Here is a 27658-nt window from a genome sequence, read left to right as displayed (position 1 = left end):
AACCATCTCTCTGGCCTCACCCAGAGACAGACTGACCTCAAAGCGTAAAGAAACCATCTCTCTGGCCTCACCCAGAGACAGACTGACCTCAAAGCGTAAAGAAACCATCTCTCTTGTCACACCTAGAGACAGACCTTGCAAAAGTATTCATCCCCCTTGCCGTTTTTCCTATTTTGTTGCATTACAACCTGTAATTTCAATGGATTTTTATTTGGATTTCATGTAATGGACATACACAAAATAGTCCAAATTGGTGAAGAGAAATTAAAAAAATAACTTGTTAAAAACAATTCTAAAAAATAAATAACGGAAAAGTGGTGCGTGCACATGTATTCACCCCCTTTGCTATGAAGCCCCTAAATAAGATCTGGTGCAACCAATTACCTTCAGAAGTCACATAATTAGTTAAATAAAGTCCACCTGTGTGCAATTTAAGTGTCACATGATCTCAGTATATATACACCTATTCTCAAAGGCCCCAGAGTCTGCAACACCACTAAGCAAGGGGCACCACCAAGCAAGCGGCACCATGAAGACCAAGGAGCTCTCCAAACAGGTCAGGGACAAAGTTGTGGAGAAGTACAGATCAGGGTTGGGTAATAAAAAAATATCCTAAACTTTGAACATCCCACGGAGCACCATTAAATCCATTATTGAAAAATTGAAAGAATATGGCACCACAACAAACCTGCCAAGAGGGGGCCGATTGGAGTATCTGTCCATAGGACCACTTTAAGCCATACACTCGACAGAGCTGGGATTTATGGAAGAGTGGCCAGAAAAAAGCCATTGCTTAAAGAACAAAATAAGCAAACACGTTTGGTGTTCGCCAAAAGGCATGTGGGAGACTCCCCAAACATATGGAAGAAGGTACTCTGGTCAGACGAGACTAAAATTGAGCTTTTTGGCCATCAAGGAAAACGCTATGTCTGGCGCAAACAACACCTCTCATCACCCCGAGAACACCATCCCCACAGTGAAGCATGGTGGTGGCAGCATCATGCTGTGGGGATGTTTTTCCATCGGCAGGGACTGGGAAACTGGTCAGAATTGAAGGAATGATGGATGGCGCTAAATATAGGGAAATTCTTGAGGGAAACCTGTTTCAGTCTTCCAAAGATTTGAGACTGGGATGGAGGTTCACCTTCCAGCAGGACAATGACCCTAAGCATACTGCTAAAGCAACACTCGAGTGGTTTAAGGGGAAACATTTAAATGTCTTGGAATGGCCTAGTCAAAGCCCAGACCTCAATCCATTTGAGAATCTGTGGTATGATTTAAAGATTGCTGTACACCAGCGGAACCCATCCAACTTGAAGGAGCAGTTTTTCCTTGAAGAATGGGCAACAATCCCAGTGGCTAGATGTGCCAAGCTTATAGAGACATACCCCAAGAGACTTGCAGCTGTAATTGCTGCAAAAGGTGGCTCTACAAAGTATTGACTTTGGCGGGGTGAATAGTTCAAGTTTTCTGTTTTTTTTGTCCTATTTCTTGTTTGTTTCACACCAAAAAATATTTTGCATCTTCAAAGTAGTTGCATGTTGTGTAAATCAAATGATACAAACCCCCCAAAAATCAATTTTAATTCCAGGTTGTAAGGCAACAAAATAGGAAAAATGCCAAGGGGGGTGAATACTTTCGCAAGCCACTGTATACCCCCAGCAAACACAACTAACTTGTCTAGCTTTTCTGTCATTCTCTCAGGCTTCTCTTCTTACTGAACAATGTCATAACTCTTGGTGTTTTAGAGACCCTTAGAAGATAGCAGTTCAGTATCTAAAGGTCATAACTCTTGGTGTTTTAGAGACCCTTAGAAGATAGCAGTTCAGTATCTAAAGGTCATAACTCTTGGTGTATTAGACCCTTAGAAGATAACAGTTCAGTATCTAAAGGTCATAACTCTTGGTGTATTAGACCCTTAGAAGATAACAGTTCAGTATCTAAAGGTCATAACTCTTGGTGTATTAGACCCTTAGAAGATAACAGTTCAGTATCTAAAGGTCATAACTCTTGGTGTATTAGACCCTTAGAAGATAGCAGTTCAGTATCTAAAGGTCATAACTCTTGGTGTGTTAGAGACCCTTAGAAGATAGCAGTTCAGTATCTAAAGGTCATAACTCTTGGTGTATTAGAGACCCTTAGAAGATAGCAGTTCAGTATCTAAAGGTCATAACTCTTGGTGTTTTAGAGACCCTTAGAATATAGCAGTTCAGTATCTAAAGGTCATAACTCTTGGTGTATTAGACCCTCAGAAGATAGCAGTTCAGTATCAAAAGGTCATAACTCTTGGTGTATTAAACCCTTAGAAGATAGCAGTTCAGTATCTAAAGGTCCTAACTCTTGGTGTATTAAACCCTTAGAAGATAGCAGTTCAGTATCTAAAGGTCATAACTCTTGGTGTATTAGACCCTCAGAAGATAGCAGTTCAGTATCTAAAGGTCATAACTCTTGGTGTATTAAACCCTTAGAAGATAGCAGTTCAGTATCTAAAGGTCATAACTCTTGGTGTATTAGACCCTCAGAAGATAGCAGTTCAGTATCTAAAGGTCATAACTCTTGGTGTATTAAACCCTTAGAAGATAGCAGTTCAGTATCTAAAGGTCATAACTCTTGGTGTATTAGACCCTTAGAAGATAGCAGTTCAGTATCTAAAGGTCATAACTCTTGGTGTATTAGACCCTTAGAAGATACACAACATGACCAAAAGTATGTGGACACCTGCTTGCCGAACATCTCATTCCAAAATCATGGGCATTTAATGTGAAGTTGGTCCCCCCTTTACTGCTATAACAGCCTCCACTCTTCTGGGAAGGCTTTCCACTAGATGTTGGAACATTGCCGCGGGGACTTGCTTCCATTCAGCCACAAGAGCATTCGTGAGGTCGGGCACTGATGTTGGGCGATTAGTCCTGGCTCGCAGTTGGCGTTCCAATTCATCCCAAAGGTGTTCGATGGGGTTGAGGTCAGGGCTCTGTGCATGCTAGTTAAGTTCTTCCACACCGATTTTGACAAAACATTTCTGTATGGACCTCGCTTTGTGCACGGGGGCATTGTCATGCTGAAACAGGAAAGGGCCTTCCCCAAACTGTTGCCACAAAGTTGGAAGCACAGAATCATCTAGAATGTCATTGTATGCTGTAGCGTTAAGATTTCCCTTCACTGGAACTAAAGGGCCTGGCCCGAACCATGAAAAACAGCCAGAGACCATTATTCCTTTTCCAGCTAACTTTCCAGTTGGCAATATGCATTGGGGCAGGTAACATTCTCTTGGCAACCGCCAAACCCAGATTCGTCCATCGGACTGCCAGATGGTGAAGCGTGATTCATCACTCCAGAGAACACGTTTCCACTGCTCCAGAGTCCAATGGCGGCGAGCTTTACACCACTCTAGCCAACGCTTGGCATGGTGATCTGAGGCTTGTGTGCAGCTGCCCGGCCATTGAAACCCATTTGATGAAGCTCCCGACAAAGAGTTCTTGTGCTGACGTTGCTTCCAGAGGCAGTTTGGAACTCGGTAGTGAGTGTTGCAACCGAGGACAGACGATGTCTACATGCTACGAACTTCAGCACTCGGAGGCGGTCCCATTCTGTGAGCTTGTGTGGCCTACCACTTCGCGGCTGAGCCGTTGTTGCTCCTAGACGTTTCCACTTCACAATAACAGCCCTTACAGTTGACTGGGGCAGCTCTAGCAGGGCAGACATTTGATGAACTGTCTTGTTGGAACGGTGGCATCCTATGACGGTGCCACGTTGAAAGTCACTGAGCTCTTCAGTACGGCCGTTCTACTGCCAATATTTGTCTATGGAGATTGCATGGCTGTGTGATCGACCTTCTACACCTGTCAGCAACGGGTGTGGCTGAAATAGCCGAATCCACAAATTTGAAGTGGTGTCCACATACTTTTGTATTTACAGTGGGGAAAAAAAGTTTTTAGTCAGCCACCAATTGTGCAAGTTCTCCCACTTAAAAAGATGAGAGAGGCCTGTAATTTTCATCATAGGTACAAGTCAACTATGACAGACAAAATGAGATTTTTTTTCTCCAGAAAATCACATTGTAGGATTTTTTATGAATTTATTTGCAAATTATGGTGGAAAATAAGTATATGGTCAATAACAAAAGTTACTCAATACTTTGTTATATACCCTTTGTTGGCAATGACACAGGTCAAACGTTTTCTGTAAGTCTTCACAAGGTTTTCACACACTGTTGCTGGTATTTTGGCCCATTCCTCCATGCAGATCTCCTCTAGAGCAGTGATGTTTTGGGGCTGTCGCTGGGCAACACAGACTTTCAACTCCCTCCAAAGATTTTCTATGGGGTTGAGATCTGGAGACTGGCTAGGCCACTCCACCACCTTGAAATGCTTCTTACGAAGCCACTCCTTCGTTGCCCGGGCGGTGTGTTTGGGATCATTGTCATGCTGAAAGACCCAACCACGTTTCTTCTTCAATGCCCTTGCTGATGGAAGGAGGTTTTCACTCAAAATCTCACGATACATGGCCCCATTCATTCTTTCCTTTACACGGATCAGTCGTCCTGGTCCCATTGCAGAAAAACAGCCCCAAAGCATGATGTTTCCACCCCCATGCTTCACAGTAGGTATGGTGTTCTTTGGATGCAACTCAGCATTCTTTGTCCTCCAAACACGACGAGTTGAGTTTTAACCAAAAAGTTCTATTTTGGTTTCATCTGACATTCTCCCAATCCTCTTCTGGATCATCCAAATGCACTCTATCAATCTTCAGACGGGCCTGGACATGTACTGGCTTAAGCAGGGGGACACGTTTGGCACTGCAGGATTTTAGTCCCTGGCGGCGTAGTGTGTTACTGATGGTAGGCTTTGTTACTTTGGTCCCAGCTCTCTGCAGGTCATTCACTAGGTCCCCCTAGTGTGGTTCTGGGATTTTTGCTCACCGTTCTTGTGATCATTTTGACCCCACAGGGTGAGATCTTACATTTACATTTACATTTTAGTCATTTAGCAGACGCTCTTATCCAGAGCGACTTACAGGAGCAATTAGGGTTAAGTGCCTTGCTCAAGGGCACATTAACGTCATTTAGCAGACGCTCTTAGCCAGAGCGACTCACAAATTGGTGCGTTCACCCTATAGCCAGTGGGATAACCACTTTACAATTGGGGGTAGAAGGATTCCTTTATCCTATCCCAGGTATTCCTTAAAGAGGTGGGGTTTCAAATGTCTCCGGAAGGTGGTGAGTGACTCCGCTGTCCTGGCGTCGTGAGGGAGCTTGTTCCACCATTGGGGTGCCAGAGCAGCGAACAGTTTTGACTGGGCTGAGCGGGAACTATGCTTCCGCAGAGGAAGGGAGCCAGCAGGCCAGAGGTGGATGAGCGCAATGCCCTCGTTTGGGTGTAGGGACTGATCAGAGCCTGAAGGTACAGAGGTGCCGTTCCCCTCACTGCTCCATAGGCAAGCACCATGGTCTTGTAGCGGATGCGAGCTTCAACTGGAAGCCAGTGGAGTGTGCGGAGGAGGGGGGGTGACGTGAGAGAACTTGGGAAGGTTGAACACCAGACGGGCTGCGGCATTCTGGATGAGTTGTAGGGGGTTTAATGGCACAGGCAGGGAGGCCAGCCAACAGCGAGTTGCAGTAGTCCAGACGGGAGATGACAAGTGCCTGGATTAGGACCTGTGCCGCTTCCTGTGTAAGGCAGGGTCGTACTCTCCGAATGTTGTAGAGCATGAACCTGCAGGAAGCGGGTCACCGCCTTGATGTTGGCGGAGAACGACAGGGTGTTGTCCAGGGTCACGCCTAGGCTCTTCGCACTCTGGGAGGAGGACACAGCGGAGTTGTCAACCGTGATGGCGAGATCATGGAACGGGCAGTCCTTCCCCGGGAGGAAGAGCAGCTCCGTCTTGCCAGGGTTCAGCTTGAGGTGGTGATCCGTCATCCATACTGATATGTCTGCCAGACATGCAGAGATGCGATTCGCCACCTGGTTATCAGAAGGGGGAAAGGAGAAGATTAGTTGTGTATCGTCAGCGTAGCAATGATAGGAGAGACCATGTGAGGATATGACAGAGCCAAGTGACAGAGCCAAGTGACTTCTCGCTCGATCTGGAGACCCAGATCGAGCGAGATTATCAGTGGTCTTGTATGTCTTCCATTTCCTAATAATTGCTCCCACAGTTGATTTCTTCAAACCAAGCTGCTTACCTATTGCAGATTCAGTCTTCCCAGCCTGGTGCAGGTCTACAATTTTGTTTCTGGTGTCCTTTGACAGCTCTTTGGTCTTGTCCATAGTGGAATTTGGAGTGTGACTGTTTGAGGTTGTGGACAGGTGTCTTTTATACTGATAACAAGTTCAAACAGGTGCCATTAATACAGGTAACGAGTGGAGGACAGAGGAGCCTCTTAAAGAAGAAGTTACACGTCTATGAGAGCCAGAAATCTTGCTTGTTTGTAGGTGACCAAATACTTATTTTCCACCATAATTTGCAAATAAATTCATTAAAAATCCTACAATGTGATTTTCTGGATTTTCTTTTCTCAATTTGTCTGTCATAGTTGACGTGTACCTATGATGAAAATTACAGTCCTCTCTCATCTTTTTAAGTGGGAGAACTTGCACCATTGGTGGCTGACTAAATACTTTCTTTCCCCACTGTATAGTGTATCAGTTAATAATATCAAGTAGAGGCTAAACAATATGTCAAATGTTTGAAATGTACTGTAAGATGTACTATATAAAGCTATTGTGTGAGAGACTAATGGCTGTTCAGGTCCAGTAGAATCTGGTATTCTCTTTGCTTTGTAATGTCATGAGAGATCTGGAGTTTGACAAGTGTGTGTCAGGTTAAGGTTGGGTTCAGGAGAAGGACACTGTGTCAGGTTAAGGTTGGGGTCAGGAGAGGGACACTGTGTCAGGTTAAGGTTGGGGTCAGGAGAGGGACACTGTGTCAGGTTAAGGTTGGGGTCAGGAGAGGGACACTGTGTCAGGTTAAGGTTGGGTTCAGGAGAAGGACACTGTGTCAGGTTAAGGTTGGGGTCAGGAGAGGGACAATGTGTGTATGTGTGTCAGGTTAAGGTTGGGGTCAGGAGAGGGACACTGTGTCAGGTTAAGGTTGGGGCCAGGAGAGGGACACTGTGTCGGGTTAAGGTTGGGGTCAGGAGAGGGACACTGTGTCAGGTTAAGGTTGGGGTCAGGAGAGGGACACTGTGTCGGGTTAAGGTTGGGGTCAGGAGAGGGACACTGTGTCAGGTTAAGGATGGGGTCAGGAGAGGGACACTGTGTCAGGTTAAGGTTGGGGTCAGCGGAGGGACACTGTGTCAGGTTAAGGTTTGGGTCAGCGGAGGGACACTGTGTCAGGTTAAGGTTGGGGTCAGGAGAGGGACACTGTGTCAGGTTAAGGTTGGGGTCAGGAGAGGGACACTGTGTCAGGTTAAGGTTGGGTTCAGGAGAAGGACACTGTGTCAGGTTAAGGTTGGGGTCAGGAGAGGGACACTGTGTCGGGTTAAGGTTGGGGTCAGGAGAGGGACACTGTGTCGGGTTAAGGTTGGGGTCAGGAGAGGGACACTGTGTCAGGTTAAGGATGAGTTCAGGAGAAGGACACTGTGTCAGGTTAAGGATGGGGTCAGGAGAGGGACACTGTGTCGGGTTAAGGTTGGGGTCAGGAAAGGGACACTGTGTCGGGTTAAGGTTGGGGTCAGGAGAGTGACACTGTGTCGGGTTAAGGTTGGGGTCAGGAGAGGGACACTGTGTCAGGTTAAGGTTGGGTTCAGGAGAGGGACACTGTGTCAGGTTAAGGTTGGGGTCAGGAGAGGGACACTGTGTCGGGTTAAGGTTGGGGTCAGGAGAGGGACACTGTGTCGGGTTAAGGTTGGGGTCAGGAGAGGGACACTGTGTCGGGTTAAGGTTGGGGTCAGGAGAGGGACACTGTGTCAGGTTAAGGTTTGGGTCAGCGGTGGGACACTGTGTCAGGTTAAGGGATGGGTCAGCGGAGGGACACTGTGTCAGGTTAAGGTTGGGGTCAGCGGAGGGACACTGTGTCAGGTTAAGGTTGGGGTCAGCGGAGGGACACTGTGTCAGGTTAAGGTTGGGGTCAGGAGAGGGACACTGTGTCAGGTTAAGGTTGGGGTCAGCGGAGGGACACTGTGTCAGGTTAAGGTTGGGGTCAGCGGAGGGACACTGTCAGGTTAAGGTTGGGGTCAGCAGAGGGACACTGTCAGGTTAAGGTTGGGGTCAGCGGAGGGACACTGTGTCAGGTTAAGGTTGGGGTCAGGAGAGGGACACTGTGTCAGGTTAAGGTTGGGGTCAGCGGAGGGACACTGTGTCAGGTTAAGGTTGGGGTCAGCGGAGGGACACTGTGTCAGGTTAAGGTTGGGGTCAGCGGAGGGACACTGTGTCAGGTTAAGGTTGGGGTCAGCGGAGGGACACTGTGTCAGGTTAAGGTTGGGGGTCAGCGGAGGGACACTGTGTCAGGTTAAGGTTGGGGTCAGGGGAGGGACACTGTGTCAGGTTAAGGTTGGGTTCAGGAGAGGGACACTGTGTCAGGTTAAGGTTGGGGTCAGCGGAGGGACACTGTGTCAGGTTAAGGTTGGGGTCAGCGGAGGGACACTGTGTCAGGTTAAGGTTGGGGTCAGCGGAGGGACACTGTGTCAGGTTAAGGTTGGGGTCAGCGGAGGGACACTGTGTCAGGTTAAGGTTGGGGTCAGCGGAGGGACACTGTGTCAGGTTAAGGTTGGGGTCAGGAGAGGGACACTGTGTCAGGTTAAGGTTGGGGTCAGCGGAGGGACACTGTGTCAGGTTAAGGTTGGGGTCAGCGGAGGGACACTGTGTCAGGTTAAGGTTGGGGTCAGGAGAGGGACACTGTGTCAGGTTAAGGTTGGGGTCAGCGGAGGGACACTGTGTCAGGTTAAGGTTGGGGTCAGCGGAGGGACACTGTGTCAGGTTAAGGTTGGGGTCAGGAGAGGGACACTGTGTCAGGTTAAGGTTGGGTTCAGGAGAGGGACACTGTGTCAGGTTAAGGTTTGGGTCAGCGGAGGGACACTGTGTCAGGTTAAGGGATGGGTCAGCGGAGGGACACTGTGTCAGGTTAAGGTTGGGGTCAGCGGAGGGACACTGTGTCAGGTTAAGGTTGGGGTCAGCGGAGGGACACTGTGTCAGGTTAAGGTTGGGGTCAGCGGAGGGACACTGTGTCAGGTTAAGGTTGGGGTCAGGAGAGGGACACTGTGTCAGGTTAAGGTTGGGGTCAGCGGAGGGACACTGTGTCAGGTTAAGGTTGGGGTCAGCGGAGGGACACTGTGTCAGGTTAAGGTTGGGGTCAGCAGAGGGACACTGTCAGGTTAAGGTTGGGGTCAGCGGAGGGACACTGTGTCAGGTTAAGGTTGGGGTCAGGAGAGGGACACTGTGTCAGGTTAAGGTTGGGGTCAGCGGAGGGACACTGTGTCAGGTTAAGGTTGGGGTCAGCGGAGGGACACTGTGTCAGGTTAAGGTTGGGGTCAGCGGAGGGACACTGTGTCAGGTTAAGGTTGGGGTCAGCGGAGGGACACTGTGTCAGGTTAAGGTTGGGGTCAGGGAGGGACACTGTGTCAGGTTAAGGTTGGGGTCAGCGGAGGGACACTGTGTCAGGTTAAGGTTGGGGTCAGCGGAGGGACACTGTGTCAGGTTAAGGTTGGGGTCAGCGGAGGGACACTGTGTCAGGTTAAGGTTGGGGTCAGCGGAGGGACACTGTGTCAGGTTAAGGTTGGGTTCAGGAGAGGGACACTGTGTCAGGTTAAGGTTGGGGTCAGCGGAGGGACACTGTGTCAGGTTAAGGTTGGGGTCAGCGGAGGGACACTGTGTCAGGTTAAGGTTGGGGTCAGCGGAGTGACACTGTGTCAGGTTAAGGTTGGGGTCAGGAGAGGGACACTGTGTCAGGTTAAGGTTGGGGTCAGCGGAGGGACACTGTGTCAGGTTAAGGTTGGGGTCAGCGGAGGGACACTGTGTCAGGTTAAGGTTGGGGTCAGGAGAGGGACACTGTGTCAGGTTAAGGTTGGGGTCAGCGGAGGGACACTGTGTCAGGTTAAGGTTGGGGTCAGCGGAGGGACACTGTGTCAGGTTAAGGTTGGGGTCAGGAGAGGGACACTGTGTCAGGTTAAGGTTGGGGTCAGCGGAGGGACACTGTGTCAGGTTAAGGTTGGGGTCAGGAGAGGGACACTGTGTCAGGTTAAGGTTGGGGTCAGCGGAGGGACACTGTGTCAGGTTAAGGTTGGGGTCAGGAGAGGGACACTGTGTGTGTGTCAGGTTAAGGTTGGGGTCAGGAGAGGGACACTGTGTCAGGTTAAGGTTGGGGTCAGCGGAGGGACACTGTGTCAGGTTAAGGTTGGGGTCAGCGGAGGGACACTGTGTCAGGTTAAGGTTGGGGTCAGCGGAGGGACACTGTGTCAGGTTAAGGTTGGGGTCAGGAGAGGGACACTGTGTCAGGTTAAGGTTGGGGTCAGCGGAGGGACACTGTCAGGTTAAGGTTGGGGTCAGGAGAGGGACACTGTGTCAGGTTAAGGTTGGGGTCAGCGGAGGGACACTGTGTCAGGTTAAGGTTGGGGTCAGGAGAGGGACACTGTGTCAGGTTAAGGTTGGGGTCAGGAGAGGGACACTGTGTCAGGTTAAGGTTGGGGTCAGCGGAGGGACACTGTGTCAGGTTAAGGTTGGGGTCAGTGGAGGGACACTGTGTCAGGTTAAGGTTGGGGTCAGCGGAGGGACACTGTGTCAGGTTAAGGTTGGGGTCAGCGGAGGGACACTGTGTGTGTGTCAGGTTGGGGTCAGGAGAGGGACACTGTGTCAGGTTAAGGTTGGGGTCAGCGGAGGGACACTGTGTCAGGTTAAGGTTGGGGTCAGGAGAGGGACACTGTGTCAGGTTAAGGTTGGGGTCAGCGGAGGGACACTGTCAGGTTAAGGTTGGGGTCAGCGGAGGGACACTGTGTGTGTGTCAGGTTGGGGTCAGGAGAGGGACACTGTGTCAGGTTAAGGTTGGGGTCAGCGGAGGGACACTGTGTCAGGTTAAGGTTGGGGTCAGGAGAGGGACACTGTGTCAGGTTAAGGTTGGGGTCAGCGGAGGGACACTGTCAGGTTAAGGTTGGGGGTCAGCGGAGGGACACTGTGTCAGGTTAAGGTTGGGGTCAGCGGAGGGACACTGTGTCAGGTTAAGGTTGGGGTCAGCGGAGGGACACTGTGTCAGGTTAAGGTTGGGGTCAGCGGAGGGACACTGTGTCAGGTTAAAGTTGGGGTCAGCGGAGGGACACTGTCAGGTTAAGGTTGGGGTCAGGAGAGGGACACTGTGTCAGGTTAAGGTTGGGGTCAGCGGAGGGACACTGTCAGGTTAAGGTTGGGGTCAGCGGAGGGACACTGTGTCAGGTTAAAGTTGGGGTCAGCGGAGGGACACTGTCAGGTTAAGGTTGGGGTCAGGAGAGGGACACTGTGTCAGGTTAAGGTTGGGGTCAGCGGAGGGACACTGTCAGGTTAAGGTTGGGGTCAGCGGAGGGACACTGTGTCAGGTTAAGGTTGGGGTCAGCGGAGGGACACTGTGTCAGGTTAAGGTTGGGGTCAGCGGAGGGACACTGTGTCAGGTTAAGGTTGGGGTCAGCGGAGGGACACTGTCAGGTTAAGGTTGGGGTCAGCGGAGGGACACTGTCAGGTTAAGGTTGGGGTCAGCGGAGGGACACTGTGTCAGGTTAAAGTTGGGGTCAGCGGAGGGACACTGTCAGGTTAAGGTTGGGGTCAGCGGAGGGACACTGTGTCAGGTTAAGGTTGGGGTCAGGAGAGGGACACTGTGTCAGGTTAAGGTTGGGGTCAGCGGAGGGACACTGTCAGGTTAAGGTTGGGGTCAGCGGAGGGACACTGTCAGGTTAAGGTTGGGGTCAGCGGAGGGACACTGTGTCAGGTTAAAGTTGGGGTCAGCGGAGGGACACTGTGTCAGGTTAAGGTTGGGGTCAGCGGAGGGACACTGTGTCAGGTTAAGGTTGGGGTCAGCGGAGGGACACTGTGTCAGGTTAAGGTTGGGGTCAGGAGAGGGACACTGTGTCAGGTTAAGGTTGGGGTCAGGAGAGGGACACTGTGTCGGGTTAAGGTTGGGGTCAGCGGAGGGACACTGTGTCAGGTTAAGGTTGGGGTCAGCGGAGGGACACTGTCAGGTTAAGGTTGGGGTCAGCGGAGGGACACTGTCAGGTTAAGGTTGGGGTCAGCGGAGGGACACTGTGTCAGGTTAAAGTTGGGGGTCAGCGGAGGGACACTGTGTCAGGTTAAGGTTGGGGTCAGCGGAGGGACACTGTGTCAGGTTAAGGTTGGGGTCAGCGGAGGGACACTGTGTCAGGTTAAGGTTGGGGTCAGCGGAGGGACACTGTGTCAGGTTAAGGTTGGGGTCAGCGGAGGGACACTGTCAGGTTAAGGTTGGGGTCAGCGGAGGGACACTGTGTCAGGTTAAGGTTGGGGTCAGGAGAGGGACACTGTGTCAGGTTAAGGTTGGGGTCAGCGGAGGGACACTGTGTCAGGTTAAGGTTGGGGTCAGCGGAGGGACACTGTCAGGTTAAGGTTGGGGTCAGCGGAGGGACACTGTCAGGTTAAGGTTGGGGTCAGCGGAGGGACACTGTGTCAGGTTAAAGTTGGGGTCAGCGGAGGGACACTGTGTCAGGTTAAGGTTGGGGTCAGCGGAGGGACACTGTGTCAGGTTAAGGTTGGGGTCAGCGGAGGGACACTGTGTCAGGTTAAGGTTGGGGTCAGCGGAGGGACACTGTGTCAGGTTAAGGTTGGGGTCAGCGGAGGGACACTGTCAGGTTAAGGTTGGGGTCAGCGGAGGGACACTGTGTCAGGTTAAGGTTGGGGTCAGCGGAGGGACACTGTGTCAGGTTAAGGTTGGGGTCAGCGGAGGGACACTGTGTCAGGTTAAGGTTGGGGTCAGCGGAGGGACACTGTGTCAGGTTAAGGTTGGGGTCAGCGGAGGGACACTGTGTCAGGTTAAGGTTGGGGTCAGCGGAGGGACACTGTGTCAGGTTAAGGTTGGGGTCAGGAGAGGGACACTGTGTCAGGTTAAGGTTGGGGTCAGCGGAGGGACACTGTGTCAGGTTAAGGTTGGGGTCAGCGGAGGGACACTGTGTCAGGTTAAGGTTGGGGCCAGCGGAGGGACACTGTCAGGTTAAGGTTGGGGTCAGCGGAGGGACACTGTCAGGTTAAGGTTGGGGTCAGCGGAGGGACACTGTGTCAGGTTAAGGTTGGGGTCAGCGGAGGGACACTGTCAGGTTAAGGTTGGGGTCAGCGGAGGGACACTGTGTCAGGTTAAGGTTGGGGTCAGCGGAGGGACACTGTCAGGTTAAGGTTGGGGTCAGCGGAGGGACACTGTGTCAGGTTAAGGTTGGGGTCAGCGGAGGGACACTGTCAGGTTAAGGTTGGGGTCAGTGGAGGGACACTGTGTCAGGTTAAGGTTGGGGTCAGCGGAGGGACACTGTGTCAGGTTAAGGTTGGGGTCAGTGGAGGGACACTGTGTCAGGTTAAGGTTGGGGTCAGCGGAGGGACACTGTGTCAGGTTAAGGTTGGGGTCAGTGGAGGAACACTGTGTCAGGTTAAGGTTGGGGTCAGTGGAGGGACACTGTGTCAGGTTAAGGTTGGGGCCAGCGGAGGGACACTGTGTCAGGTTAAGGTTGGGGTCAGCGGAGGGACACTGTGTCAGGTTAAGGTTGGGGTCAGCGGAGGGACACTGTGTCAGGTTAAGGTTGGGGTCAGGAGAGGGACACTGTGTGTGTGTCAGGTTAAGGTTGGGGTCAGCGGAGGGACACTGTGTCAGGTTAAGGTTGGGGTCAGGGGAGGGACACTGTGTCAGGTTAAGGTTGGGGTCAGGAGAGGGACACTGTGTCAGGTTAAGGTTGGGGTCAGCGGAGGGACACTGTGTCAGGTTAAGGTTGGGGTCAGCGGAGGGACACTGTGTCAGGTTAAGGTTGGGGTCAGCGGAGGGACACTGTGTCAGGTTAAGGTTGGGGTCAGCGGAGGGACACTGTGTCAGGTTAAGGTTGGGGTCAGCGAGAGGGACACTGTGTCAGGTTAAGGTTGGGGTCAGCGGAGGGACACTGTGTCAGGTTAAGGTTGGGGTCAGTGGAGGGACACTGTGTCAGGTTAAGGTTGGGGTCAGCGGAGGGACACTTGTCAGGTTAAGGTTGGGGTCAGCGAGAGGGACACTGTGTCAGGTTAAGGTTGGGGTCAGCGGAGGGACACTGTCAGGTTAAGGTTGGGGTCAGGAGAGGGACACTGTGTGTGCTGATGTCTATGAGTTGCTGAGCCTCATCTGTCCCTCTGCTTTATCTTCATGCCCTCCTGATGTAAGGTTTAGCATCCGGCTGCTGCTGTGTTTCTCCATCACATCAGATTGGATCTGTTAGTTTCTGAGCCTCATCTGTCCCTCTGCTTACTGCTTGTCTGGAAGAGGCTTATACAGTGCATTCGGAAAGTACTCAGACCCCTTGACTTTTTCCACATGTTGTTATGTTACAGCCTTATTCCAAATTGGATTAAATTGATTGTTTTCGTCATCAATCTACACACAGTACCCCAAAATGATAAAGCAAAAACTGTTTTTTAGATTTTTTTGCTAATTTATTAAAACTAAACTGAAATAAGACATTTACATTAGTATTCAGACCCTTTACTCAGTACTTTGTTGAAGCACCTTTGGCAGTGATTACAGCCTCGATTCTTCTTGGGTATGACGCTACAAGCTTGGCACACCTGTATTTGGGGAGTTTCTCCCATTCTTCTCTGCAGATCCTCTCAAGCTCTGTCAGGTTGGATGGGGAGCGTCGCTGCACAGCTATTTTCAGGTCTCTCCAGATATTTTCGATCAGGTTCAATGACATTCAGAGACTTGTCCCGAAGCCACTCCTGCGTTGTCTTGGCTGTGTTTAGGGTCGTGGTCCTGTTGGAAGGTGAACCTTCGCCCCCAGTCTGATGTCCTGAGCGCTCTGGAGCAGGTTTTCATCAAGGATCCTGACTAGTCTCCCAGTCCCTGCCGCTGAAAAACATTCCCACAGCATGATGCTGCCACCAATTCGTCACCGTAGGGATGGTGCCAGTTTTTCTCCAAACGTGACGCTTCTCATTCAGGCCAAAGAGTTCAATCTTGGTTTCATCAGACCAGAGCATCTTGTTTCTCATGGTCTGAGAGTCTTTAGGTGCCTCCAAGCAGGCTGTCATGTGTCTTTTACTGAGGAGTGGCTTCCGTCTGGCCACTCTACCATAAAGGCCTAATTGGTGGAGTGCTGCAGAGATGGTTGTCCTTCTGGAAGGTTCTCCCATGTCCACAGAGGAACTCTGGAGCTCTGTCAGAGTGACCATCGGGTTCTTGGTTACCTCCCTGACCAAGGCCCTTCTCCCCCGATTGCTCAGTTTGGCCGGGCGGACAGCTCTAGGAAGAGTCTTGGTGGTTCCTAACTTCTTCCATTTAAGAATGATGGCCACTGTGTTCTTGGGGACCTTCAATGCTGCAGAATGTTTTTGGTACCTTGCCCAGCTCTGTGCATCGACACAATCCTATTTCGGAGTTCTACGGACAATTCCTTCGACATCATGGCTTGATTTTTGCTCTGACACGCACTGTCAACTGTGGGACCTTATATAGACAGGTGTGTGCCTTTCCAAATCATGTCCAATCAATTGAATTTACCACAGGTGGATTCCAATCAAGTTGTAGAAACATCTCAAGGATGATCAATGGAAACAGGATGCACCTGAGCTCAATTTCGTGTCTCATAGCAAAGGGTCTGAATACTTTTTATTTGTAATACATTTGATAAAATGTCTAAAAACCTATTTTCGCTTTGTCATTATGAGGTATTGTTTGTAGATTGATGAGGATGATTTTTTAATCCATTTTAGAATAAGGCTGTAACGTAACAATGTGGAAAAAGGGAAGTGGTCTGAATACTTTCCGAAGGCACTGTATCTGCCTGACAATTACTGATAGATACATCCTGTGGGTGTGGCTATCCCATTGAATGACTAGCATAGTCCCTCAAGCTAAATAGAATGAACGATACTCACGTAACCACAGTTCTATGAGTTAGGGACTATGCTAGTCCAGCTGTCGGTTTTCTTGTAGCCTTGGGACGAGTCTTGAGGAAGTGCACAGGTATTTATAGAAGGTGGGGGGCATGCGCATCACATCCGTGGCACGGAATTACTCTGAAATTCATATCGGGACTCATCCTGCCGCCAGAAGGAAGGATATCCCATTGAGTGACTAACATAGTCCCTAGCTCATTGAACCGGGATGACGTGAGTAAGCTTCAGTGTGTGAGGTGGTATAAGGTATCTAAGGGGTTGGGCTAAGGGAGGGAACAGGAATGTTCTGGGGTGGGGGAGGAAGAGAAGGACGAAGAGGGAGGGAAGAAGGAAAGCGAGAGAGATCAGAGAGAGAAAGTAAATGAGGTAGCGAGGGAGGAGGGAGAGGAAGTAAATGAAGTAGCGAGGAGAGGAGGGAGAGGAAGTAAATGAGGTAGCGAGGGAGATCAGAGAGAGGAAGTAAATGAGGTAGCGAGGAAGGAGGGAGAGGAAGTAAATGAGGTAGCGAGGGAGATCAGAGAGAGGAAGTAAATGAGGTAGCGAGAGAGGAGGGAGAGGAAGTAAATGAGGTAGTGAGGGAGGAGGGAGAGGAAGTAAATGAGGTAGTGATGGAGATCAGAGAGAGGAAGTAAATGAGGTAGCGAGGGAGGAGGGAGAGGAAGTAAATGAGGTAGCGAGGGAGATCAGAGAGGAAGTAAATGAGGTAGCGAGGGAGGAGGGAGAGGAAGTAAATGAGGTAGCGAGGGAGATCAGAGAGAGGAAGTAAATGAGGTAGTGAGGGAGGTCAGAGAGAGGAAGTAAATGAGGTAGTGAGGGAGATCAGAGAGAGGAAGTAAATGAGGTAGTGAGGGAGGAGGGAGAGGAAGTAAATGAAGTAGTGAGGGAGGAGGGAGAGGAAGTAAATGAGGTAGCGAGAGAGATCAGAGAGAGGAAGTAAATGAGGTAGCGAGAGAGGAGGGAGAGGAAGTAAATGAGGTAGTGAGAGAGATCAGAGAGAGGAAGTAAATGAGGTAGTGAGGGAGGAGGGAGAGGAAGTAAATGAGGTAGCGAGAGAGGAGGGAGAGGAAGTAAATGAGGTAGCGAGAGAGGAGGGAGAGGAAGTAAATGAGGTAGTGAGGGAGGAGGGAGAGGAAGTAAATGAGGTAGCGAGAGAGATCAGAGGAAGTAAATGAGGTAGCGAGGGAGGAGGGAGAGGAAGGACTTGACCTCAGAATAAGAGTAGCCCACCAGATAATAATAATAATGATGATGATGATGATGATGATGGCTGTGAGATGAGATCATTATTGATGCATGAGGACAGAGTGAACTGGGACAGATTCACAGAGTTCTGATGTCTCCTAGCTCAGCTCCTGAACATGCTGCTAGTCAGACCTCCCAACTCCTTCCCTCTGCTAGCTAGGAGACATCACAACTCTGTCAGAACATAATGCTAGTCAGACCTCCCAACTCCTTCACTCTGCTAGCTAGGAGACATCACAACTCTGTCAGAACATGCTGCTAGTCAGACCTCCCAACTCCTTCACTCTGCTAGCTAGGAGACATCACAACTCTGTCAGAACATGCTGCTAGTCAGACCTCCCAACTCCTTCACTCTGCTAGCTAGGAGACATCACAACTCTGTCAGAACATGCTGCTAGTCAGACCTCCCAACTCCTTCACTCTGCTAGCTAGGAGACATCACAACTCTGTCAGAACATGCTGCTAGTCAGACCTCCCAACTCCTTCACTCTGCTAGCTAGGAGACATCACAACTCTGTCAGAACATGCTGCTAGTCAGACCTCCCAACTCCTTCACTCTGCTAGCTAGGAGACATCACAACTCTGTCAGAACATGCTGCTAGTCAGACCTCCCAACTCCTTCACTCTGCTAGCTAGGAGACATCACAACTCTGTCAGAACATAATGCTAGTCAGACCTCCCAACTCCTTCACTCTGCTAGCTAGGAGACATCACAACTCTGTCAGAACATGCTGCTAGTCAGACCTCCCAACTCCTTCACTCTGCTAGCTAGGAGACATCACAACTCTGTCAGAACATGCTGCTAGTCAGACCTCCCAACTCCTTCACTCTGCTAGCTAGGAGACATCACAACTCTGTCAGAACATGCTGCTAGTCAGACCTCCCAACTCCTTCACTCTGCTAGCTAGGAGACATCACAACTCTGTCAGAACATGCTGCTAGTCAGACCTCCCAACTCCTTCACTCTGCTAGCTAGGAGACATCACAACTCTGTCAGAACATGCTGCTAGTCAGACCTCCCAACTCCTTCACTCTGCTAGCTAGGAGACATCACAAATCTGTCAGAACATGCTGCTAGTCAGACCTCCCAACTCCTTCACTCTGCTAGCTAGGAGACATCACAACTCTGTATGGGACCTGACTGTCAGAGCACTGTGAGTTCAGAACAGCCATCACTCTGGATGAGACCTATCTAGATCTGTCAGAACAACCCAGCCATGTAACATCATAATGAATGTTACCTATCTGGATCTGTCAGAACAACCCAGCCATGTATCATCATAGTGGATGACACCCACAGTGCATTCGGAAAGTATTCAGACCCCTTGGCTTTTTCCACATTTTGTTAAGTTACAGCCTTAATCTAAAATGAATGAAATAACAAAAAAGTCCTCATCAATCTACACACAATGCCCCATAATGACAAAGGGAAAACAGGTTTTAAGATTTTTTAGCAAATTTATTACAAATAAAAAACAGATTATTTACATAAGTATTCAGACCCTTTACTATGAGACTCAAAATTGAGCTTGGGTGCATCCTGTTACCATTGATCATCCTTGAGATGTTTCTACAACTTGATTGGAGTCCACCTGTGGTAAATTAAATTGATTGGGCATGATTTGGAAAGGTACACACCTGTCTATATAAGTTCCCACAGTTGACAGTGCATGTCAGAGCAAACACCAAGCCATGAGGTCGAATGAATTGTCCATAGAGCTCTGAGACAGGATTGTGTCGAGGCACAGATCTGGGGAAGGGTACCACATTTTTTTTCAGCTTTGAAGGTCCCCAAGAACACAGTGGCCTCCATCATTCTTAAATGGAAGAAGTTTAGAACCACCAAGACTCTTTCTAGAGCTGGCCGCCCGGCCAAACTGAGCAATCGGGGGAGATGGGCCTTGGTCAGGGAGATGACCAAGAACCCGATGGTCACTCTGACAGAGCTCAGGAGTTCCTCTGTGGAGATGGGAGAACCTTCCAGAAGGACTACCATCTCTGCAGCACTCCACCAATCAGGCCTTTATGGTAGAGATGCCAGACGGAAGCCACTCCTCAGTAAAAGGCACATGACAGCCCGCTTGGAGTTTGCCAAAGGGCACCTAAAGGACTCTCGGACCATGAGAAACAAGATTCTCTGGTCCGATGAAACCAAGATTAAACTCTTTGGCCTGAATGCCAAGCGTCATGTCTGGAGGAAACCAGGCACCGCTCATCACCTGGCCAATACCATCCCTACGGTGAAGCATTGTGGTGGCAGAATCATGCTGTGGGGATGTTTTTCAGCGGCAGGGACTGGGAGACCAGTCAGGATTGAGGGAAAGATGAATGGAGCAAAGTACAGAGAGATCCTTGATGAAAACCTGCTTCAGAGCGCTCAGGACCTCAGACTGGGGCGAAGGTTCACCTTCCAACAGGACAACAACCCTGAGCACACAGCCAAGACAATTTAGGAGTGGCTTCGGGACAAGTCTCTGAATGTCCTTGAGTGGCCCAGCCAGAGCCCGGACTTGAACCCGATCAAACATCTCTGGAGAGACCTGAAAATAGCTGTGCAGCGACGCTCCACATCCAACCTGACAGAGCTTGAGGGGATCTGCAGAGAAGAACGGGAGAAACTCCCCAAATACAGGTGTGCCAAGCTTGTAGCGTCATACCCAAGACGACCTCGAGGCTTTATTCGCTGCCAAAGGTGCTTCAACAAAGTACTGTGTAAAGCGTCTGAATACTTGTTTCTGCTTTTTCACTATGGAGTATTGTGTGTAGATTGATGAGGGGAAAACAACTATTTAATCCATTTTAGAATAAGGTTGTAACATAAGAAAATGTGGAAAAAGTCAAGGGGTCTGAATACTTTTCGAATGCACTGTATCTATCTGACCCAGATGACAGCAGAACAGAGGAGCAGAAGAACAGGATAATGCACTGTATCTATCTGACCCAGATGACAGCAGAACAGAGGGGGAGCAGAACAGGATAATGCACTGTATCTATCTGACCCAGATGACAGCAGAACAGAGGAGGAGCAGAATAGGATAATGCACTGTATCTATCTGACCCAGATTACAGCAGAACAGAGGAGGAGCAGAACAGGATAATGCACTGTATCTATCTGACCCAGATGACAGCAGAACAGAGGAGGAGCAGAACAGGATAATGCACTGTATCTATCTGACCCAGATGACAGAACAGAGGAGCAGAACAGGATAATGCACTGTATCTGTCTGACCCAGATGACAGCAGAACAGAGGAGGAGCAGAACAGGATAATGCACTGTATCTATCTGACCCAGATGACAGCAGAACAGAGGAGCAGAACAGGATAATGCACTGTATCTATCTGACCCAGATGACAGCAGAACAGAGGAGGAGCAGAACAGGATAATGCACTGTATCTATCTGACCCAGATGACAGCAGAACAGAGGAGCAGAAGAACAGGAGAATGTAAGGAGAGCCTGTGTTCTGAAGTCATAAACAGCCACCAGGCTGCACTTTCACAGGGTGTCATGTGTTGGCTACACCTCTGTGTATAATCCCAGCCTGTGGCACATTCCTGAACTCCACGAAACTTTGATTTGTCTCAGGTGATGTTTATTATGTCTCTCTCTCTCTCTCTCTCTCTCTCTCTTTCTCCCTCTCTCTCTCTGTCTCTCTCTCTCTCTCTCTCTCTCTCTGTCTCTCTCTCTCTCTCTCTCTCTCTCTGTCTCTCTCTCTCTGTCTCTCTCTCTCTCTCTCTCTCTCTCTCTCTCTCTCTCTCTCTCTCTCTCTCTATCTCTCTCTCTCTCTCTCTCTCTCTCTCTTAATTTAATTTCTATTTAAGGGCTTTATTGGCATGGGAAACATATGTTAACATTGCCAAAGCAAGTTAAATAGATAATAAACAAAAGTGAAATAAACAAATATTAACAGTAAACATTACACTCACAAAAGTTCAAAAAGAATAAAGACATTTCAAATGTCATATTATGTCTATATATAGTGTTGTAATGATGTGCAAATAGTTAAAGTACAAAAGGGGAAATAAATCAACATAAATATGGGTTGTATTTACAATGGTGTTTGTTCTTCACTGGTTGCCCTTTTCTTGTTGCAACAGGTCACAAATCTTGCTGCTGTGATTGCACACTGTGGTATTTCACCCAATAGATATGGGATTTATTTTTTTATTTTTTTATTTAACCTTTATTTAACCAGGTAAGCCAGTTGAGAACAAGTTCTCATTTACAACTGCGACCTGGCCAAGATAAAGCAAAGCAGTGCGATAAAAACAACAACACAGAGTTACATATGGGGTAAAAAAAACATAAGGTCATAAATACAACAGAAAATATATATACAGTGTGTGCAAATGTAGCAAGTTATGGAGGTAGATACATGTGCAGTGATCGGTAAGGTGCTCTGACAACTGATGCTTAAAGTTAGTGAGGGAGATAAGAGTCTCCAGCTTCAGAGATTTTTGCAATTCGTTCCAGTCATTGGCAGCAGAGAACTGGAAGGAATGGCGGCCAAAGGAGGTGTTGGCTTTGGGAATGACCAGTGAGATATACCTGCTGGAGCGCAGACTACGGGTGGGTGCTGCTATGGTGACCAATGAGCTAAGATAAGGCGGGGATTTGCCTAGCAGTGATTTATAGATGGCCTGGAGCCAGTGGGTTTGACGACGAACATGTAGTGAGGACCAGCCAACAAGAGCGTACAGGTCACAGTGGTGGGTAGTGTATGGGGCTTTGGAGACAAAACGGATGGCACTGTGATAGGCTACATCCAATTTGCTGAGTAGAGTGTTGGAGGCTATTTCGTAAATGACATCGCCGAAGTCAAGGATCGGTAGGATAGTCCGTTTTACGAGGGCATGTTTGGCAGCATGAGTGAAGGAGGCTTTGTTGCGAAATAGGAAGCCGATTCTAGATTTAACTTTGGATTGGAGATTCTTAATGTGAGTCTGGAAGGAGAGTTTACAGTCTAACCAGACACCTAGGTATTTGTAGTTGTCCACATACTCTAGGTCAGACCCGTCGAGAGTGGTGATTCTAGTCGGGTGGGCGGGTGCCAGCAGCGTTCGATTGAAGAGCATGCATTTAGTTTTACTAGTGTTTAAGAGCAGTTGGAGGCTACTGAAGGAGTGTTGTATGGCATTGAAGCTCGTTTGGAGGTTTGTTAACACAGTGTCCAATGAAGGGCCAGATGTATACAAAATGGTGTCGTCTGCGTAGAGGTGGATCTGAGAGTCACCAGCAGCAAGAGCGACATCATTGATATACACGGAGAAAATAGTCGGCCCAAGAATTGAACCCTGTGGCACCCCCATAGAGACTGCCATAGGTCCAGACAACAGGCCCTCCGATTTCACACATTGAACTCTATCTGAGAAGTAGTTGGTGAACCAGGCGAGGAAGTCATTTGAGAAACCAAGGCTATTTAGTCTGCCAATAAGAATGCGGTGGTTGACAGAGTCGAAAGCCTTGGCTAGGTCGATGAAGACGGCTGCACAGTACTGTCTATTATCGATCGCGGTTATAATATCGTTTAGGACCTTGAGCGTGGCTGAAGTGCACCCATGACCAGCTCGGAAACCGGATTGCATAGCGGAGAAGGTACGGTGGGATTCGAAATGGTTGGTGATCTGTTTGTTAACTTGGCTTTCAAATACTTTCGAAAGGCAGGGCAGGATGGATATAGGTCTGTAACAGTTTGGATCTAGAGTGTCACCCCCTTTGAAGAGGGGGATGACCGCGGCAGCTTTCCAATCTCTGGGGATCTCAGACGTTACGAAAGAGAGGTTGAACAGGCTAGTAATAGGGGTTGCGACAATTTCTGCGGCTAGTTTTAGAAAGAAAGGGTCCAGATTGTCTAGCCCAGCTGATTTGTAGGGGTCCAGATTTTGCAGCTCTTTCAGAACATCAGCTGTCTGAATTTGTTTATCAAAGTTGGATTTGTTTTCGAATTCTTTGTGGGTCTGTGTACATTTGGTAGGAGGTTAGGAAGTGCAGCTCAGTTTCCACCTCATTTTGTGGGCAGTGTGCACATAACCTGTCTTCTCTTGAGAGCCAGGTCTGCCTATGGCGACCTTTCTCAATAGCAAGGCTATGCTCACTGCGTCTGTACATAGTCAAAGCTTTCCTTAATTTTGGGCCAGTCACAGTGGTCAGGTATTCTGCCACTGTGTACTCTCTGTTTAGAGCCAAATAGCATTCTAGATTGATCAGTTTTTTTGTTAATTCTATCCAATGTGTCAAGTTATTAACTTTTTGTTTTCTCATGATTTGGTTGGGTCTAATTGTGTTGCTGTCCTGGGGCTCTGTGGGGTCTGTTTGTGTTTGTGAACAGAGCCCCAGGACCAGCTTACTTAGGGGACTCTTCTCCAGGTTCATCTCTTTGTAGGTGATGGCTTTGTTATGGAAGGTTTGGGAATCACTTCCTTTTAAGTGGTTATAATATTTAACGGGTCTTTTCTGGATTTTGATAATTAGCGGGTATTGGCCTAATTCTGCTCTTCAGGCATTATTTGGTGTTTTACGTTGGACACAGAGGATATTTTTGCAGAATTGTGCATGCAAAGTCTCAATTTGGTGTTTGTCCCATTTTGTGAATTCTTGGTCAGTGAGCGGACCCCAGACCTCACAACCATAAAGGGAACTGGATTCTATAACTAATTCAAGTATTTTTTGTTGAATTTTATGTTCCTTTTGATGGCATAGAAGGCCCATTTTGCCTTGTCTCTCAGATTGTTCACAGCTTTGTGGAAGTTACCTGTTGTGCTGATGTTTAGGTGAAGGTACAGTGGGGAGAACAAGTATTTGATACACTGCCGATTTTGCAGGTTTTCCTACTTACAAAGCATGTAGAGGTCTGTAATTTTTATCATAGGTACACTTCAACTGTGAGAGACGGAATCTAAAACAAAAATCCAGAAAATCACATTGTATGATTTTTAAGTAATTAATTTGCATTTTATTGCATGACATCAGTATTTGATCACCTACCAACAAGTAAGAATTCCGGCTCTCACAGACCTGTTAGTTTTTCTTTAAGAACCCTCCTGTTCTCCACTCATTACCTGTATTAACTGCACCTGTTTGAACTCGTTACCTGTATAAAAGACACCTGTCCACACACTCAATCAAACAGACTCCAACCTCTCCACAATGGCCAAGACCAGAGAGCTGTGTAAGGACATCAGGGATAAAATTGTAGACCTGCACAAGGCTGGGATGGGCTACAGGACAATAGGCAAGCAGCTTGGTGAGAAGGCAACAACTGTTGGCGCAATTATTAGAAAATGGAAGCAGTTCAAAATGATGGTCAATCACCCTCCGTCTGGGGCTCCATGCAAGATCTCACCTCGTGGGGCATCAATGATCATGAGGAAGGTGAGGGATCAGCCCAGAACTACACGGCAGGACCTGGTCAATGACCTGAAGAGAGCTGGGACCACAGTCTCAAAGAAAACCATTAGTAACACACTACGCCGTCATGGATTAATATCCTGCAGCGCATGCAAGGTCCCCCTGCTCAAGCCAGCGCATGTCCAGGCCCGTCTGAAGTTTGCCAATGACCATCTGGATGATCCAGAGGAGGAATGGGAGAAGGTCATGTGGTCTGATGAGACAAAAATAGAGCTTTTTGGTCTAAACTCCACTCGCCGTGTTTGGAGGAAGAAGAAGGATGAGTACAACCCCAAGAACACCATCCCAACCGTGAAGCATGGAGGTGGAAACATCATTCTTTGGGGATGCTTTTCTGCAAAGGGGACAGGACGACTGCACCATATTGAGGGGAGGATGGATGGGGCCATGTATCGCGAAATCTTGGCCAACAACCTCCTTCCCTCAGTAAGAGCATTGAAGATGGGTCGTGGCTGGGTCTTCCAGCATGACAACGACCCGAAGCACACAGCCAGGGCAACTAAGGAGTAGCTCCGTAAGAAGCATCTCAAGGTCCTGGAGTGGCCTAGCCAGTCTCCAGACCTGAACCCAATAGAACATCTTTGTAGGGAGCTGAAAGTCTGTATTGCCCAGCGACAGCCCTGAAACCTGAAGGATCTGGAGAAGGTCTGTATGGAGGAGTGGGCCAAAATCCCTGCTGCAGTGTGTGCAAACCTGGTCAAGACCTACAGGAAACGTATGACCTCTGTAATTGCAAACAAAGGTTTCTGTACCAAATATTAAGTTCTGCTTTTCTGATGTATCAAATACTTATGTCATGCAATAAAATGCAAATTAATTACTTAAAAATCATACAAGTGTGGATGTTTTAGATTCCATCTCTCACAGTTGAAGTGTACCTATGATAAAAATTACAGACCTCTACATGCTTTGTAAGTAGGAAAACTTGCAAAATCGGCAGTGCATCAAATACTTGTTCTCCCCACTGTATGTATAGTTTCTTGTGTGCTCTAGGGCAACGGTGTGTAGATGGAATTTGTATTTGTGGTCCTGGCAACTGGACCTTTTTTGGAACACCATTATTTTTGTCTTACTGAGATTTACTGTCAGGGCCCAGGTCTGACAGAATCTGTGCAAAATATCTAGATGCTGCTGTAGGCCCTCCTTGGTTGGGGACAGAAGCACCAGATCATCAGCAGACAGTAGACATTTGACTTCAGATTCTAGTAGGGTGAGGCCGGCTGCTGCAGACTGTTCTAGTGCAATCGCCAATTGGTTGATATATATGTGACTCTTTTCAGGAAACTAGGCGTATGTCGCATGTCACTACTTCACAGGAGAGCCATTTGAACTTAAACTTTTTTTTAATCAAAATTTGTTTTTTGGCAGAAATGCCTTCTGGAACATGTGAACATTCATGTGCCTTAATAACAAACTTGTATGCCATCTGTAAATTTCGAATTAAATTGGTAAATGACAAGCCTAGTTGGTTTAGCCACAGAAAAAGACTATGATTGGCTGAGATAATGAGTGGGCTGGACATGCCGAGAGATCAAGTTTTGAAATCAATGGAATTAGAGTATGACAGCTAAGGAGATGGAGAAAACACCTGTCTCCTGATTACATCTTAAAACTAAGGGCAAACTTGGCTGAGAGGGAGAAGCGTCCTTCAATGTATACGGGTAAGATAGTCTAGCTAGCTACATTTGTCAGATATTACACGTTTTGTCAGAAAGTCGTTTCCATTTCAAGTTAAAGTGTACTGTTAGCTAGCTAGCTAATGTTAGCTGGCTGGCTCGCTGGCTAACGTTAGGTGTATGATCTGGGTAGTAATATTATCGTATCTCAGAGCCATTTGTATAGCTAGTTATAGCCTAATGTTGGCTAGCTAGCTAACATTGAACCTAGTTGGTTAGCTTTAGCTACCTGTATATTCATGCAGGGTAGTAACATTATGAGTTGGTATTATGGTTCATTGTTTAGCTAGCTAGCTACATGTGTAAACAAAAGACTCCACTATGCAAGTAACCATTTCAATGTACCGTTTACACCTTCTGTATCCTGTGTATGTGACAAATAAACTTCAGATTTGATATAGTTTAGCTTTGCTAGTTATAGCCTAGTCGCTCCTAGTCACTGGCTTACTAGTGCTCTTCCATGCCGTCCCTAGGAGGGGTGCGTCACTTGAGTGGGTTGAGTCACAGACGTGATCTTTCAGTCCGGTTTTGCGCCCCCTCGGGCTCGTGCGGTGGAGGAGATCTCCGTGGGCTATACTCAGCCTTGTCTCAGGGTAGTAGGTTGGTGGTCTGTTGATATCCCTCTAGTGGTGTGGGGTCTGTGCTTTGGCAAAGTGGGTGGGGTTATATCCTGCCTGGTTGGCCCTGTCTGGGGGTATCGTCGGAAGGGGCCACAGTGTCTACAAGTTACAAGTTTATCAACTTTCAAAGCAGAATTAATTTCCCATTGTTCCTTAACTGTAGTGTATCATATTCAATTTTCTAGGTCTGAGTCTCTACTTTTATCCAATTTAAAAAACACAATTTCAAATGTTGCTACATAAGACCGAATCGAGCCGGTCGGTCACATATGTTGAAGAGGGTGGGGCTTAAGCTGCATCCCTGTCTCACCCCATGGCCCTGTGGAAAGAAATGTGTGTGTTTTTTGCCAATTTTAACCGCACACTTGTTGTTTTGTGTTCATGGATTTTATAACGTCGTATGTTTTTCCCCCAACACCACTTTCCATCAATTTGTATAGCAGATCCTCATGCCAAATTGAGTCAAAAGCTTTTTTGAAATCATGAGAAGACTTCGCCTTTGTTTTGGTTTGTTTGTTGGTCAATTAGGGTGTGCAGGGTGAATACGTGGTCTGTCGTACAGTAATTTTGTAAAAAGCCAATTTGACATTTGCTCAGTTCATTGTTTTCACTGAGGAAAGTGACGAGTCTGCTGTTAATGATAATGCAGAGGATTCTCCCAAGGTTGCTGT

This window comes from Coregonus clupeaformis, chromosome 4 (assembly GCF_020615455.1).
Source record: "Coregonus clupeaformis isolate EN_2021a chromosome 4, ASM2061545v1, whole genome shotgun sequence".
Lineage (NCBI taxonomy): Eukaryota > Metazoa > Chordata > Actinopteri > Salmoniformes > Salmonidae > Coregonus > Coregonus clupeaformis.
Note: the sequence above shows the minus strand (reverse complement) of the source record.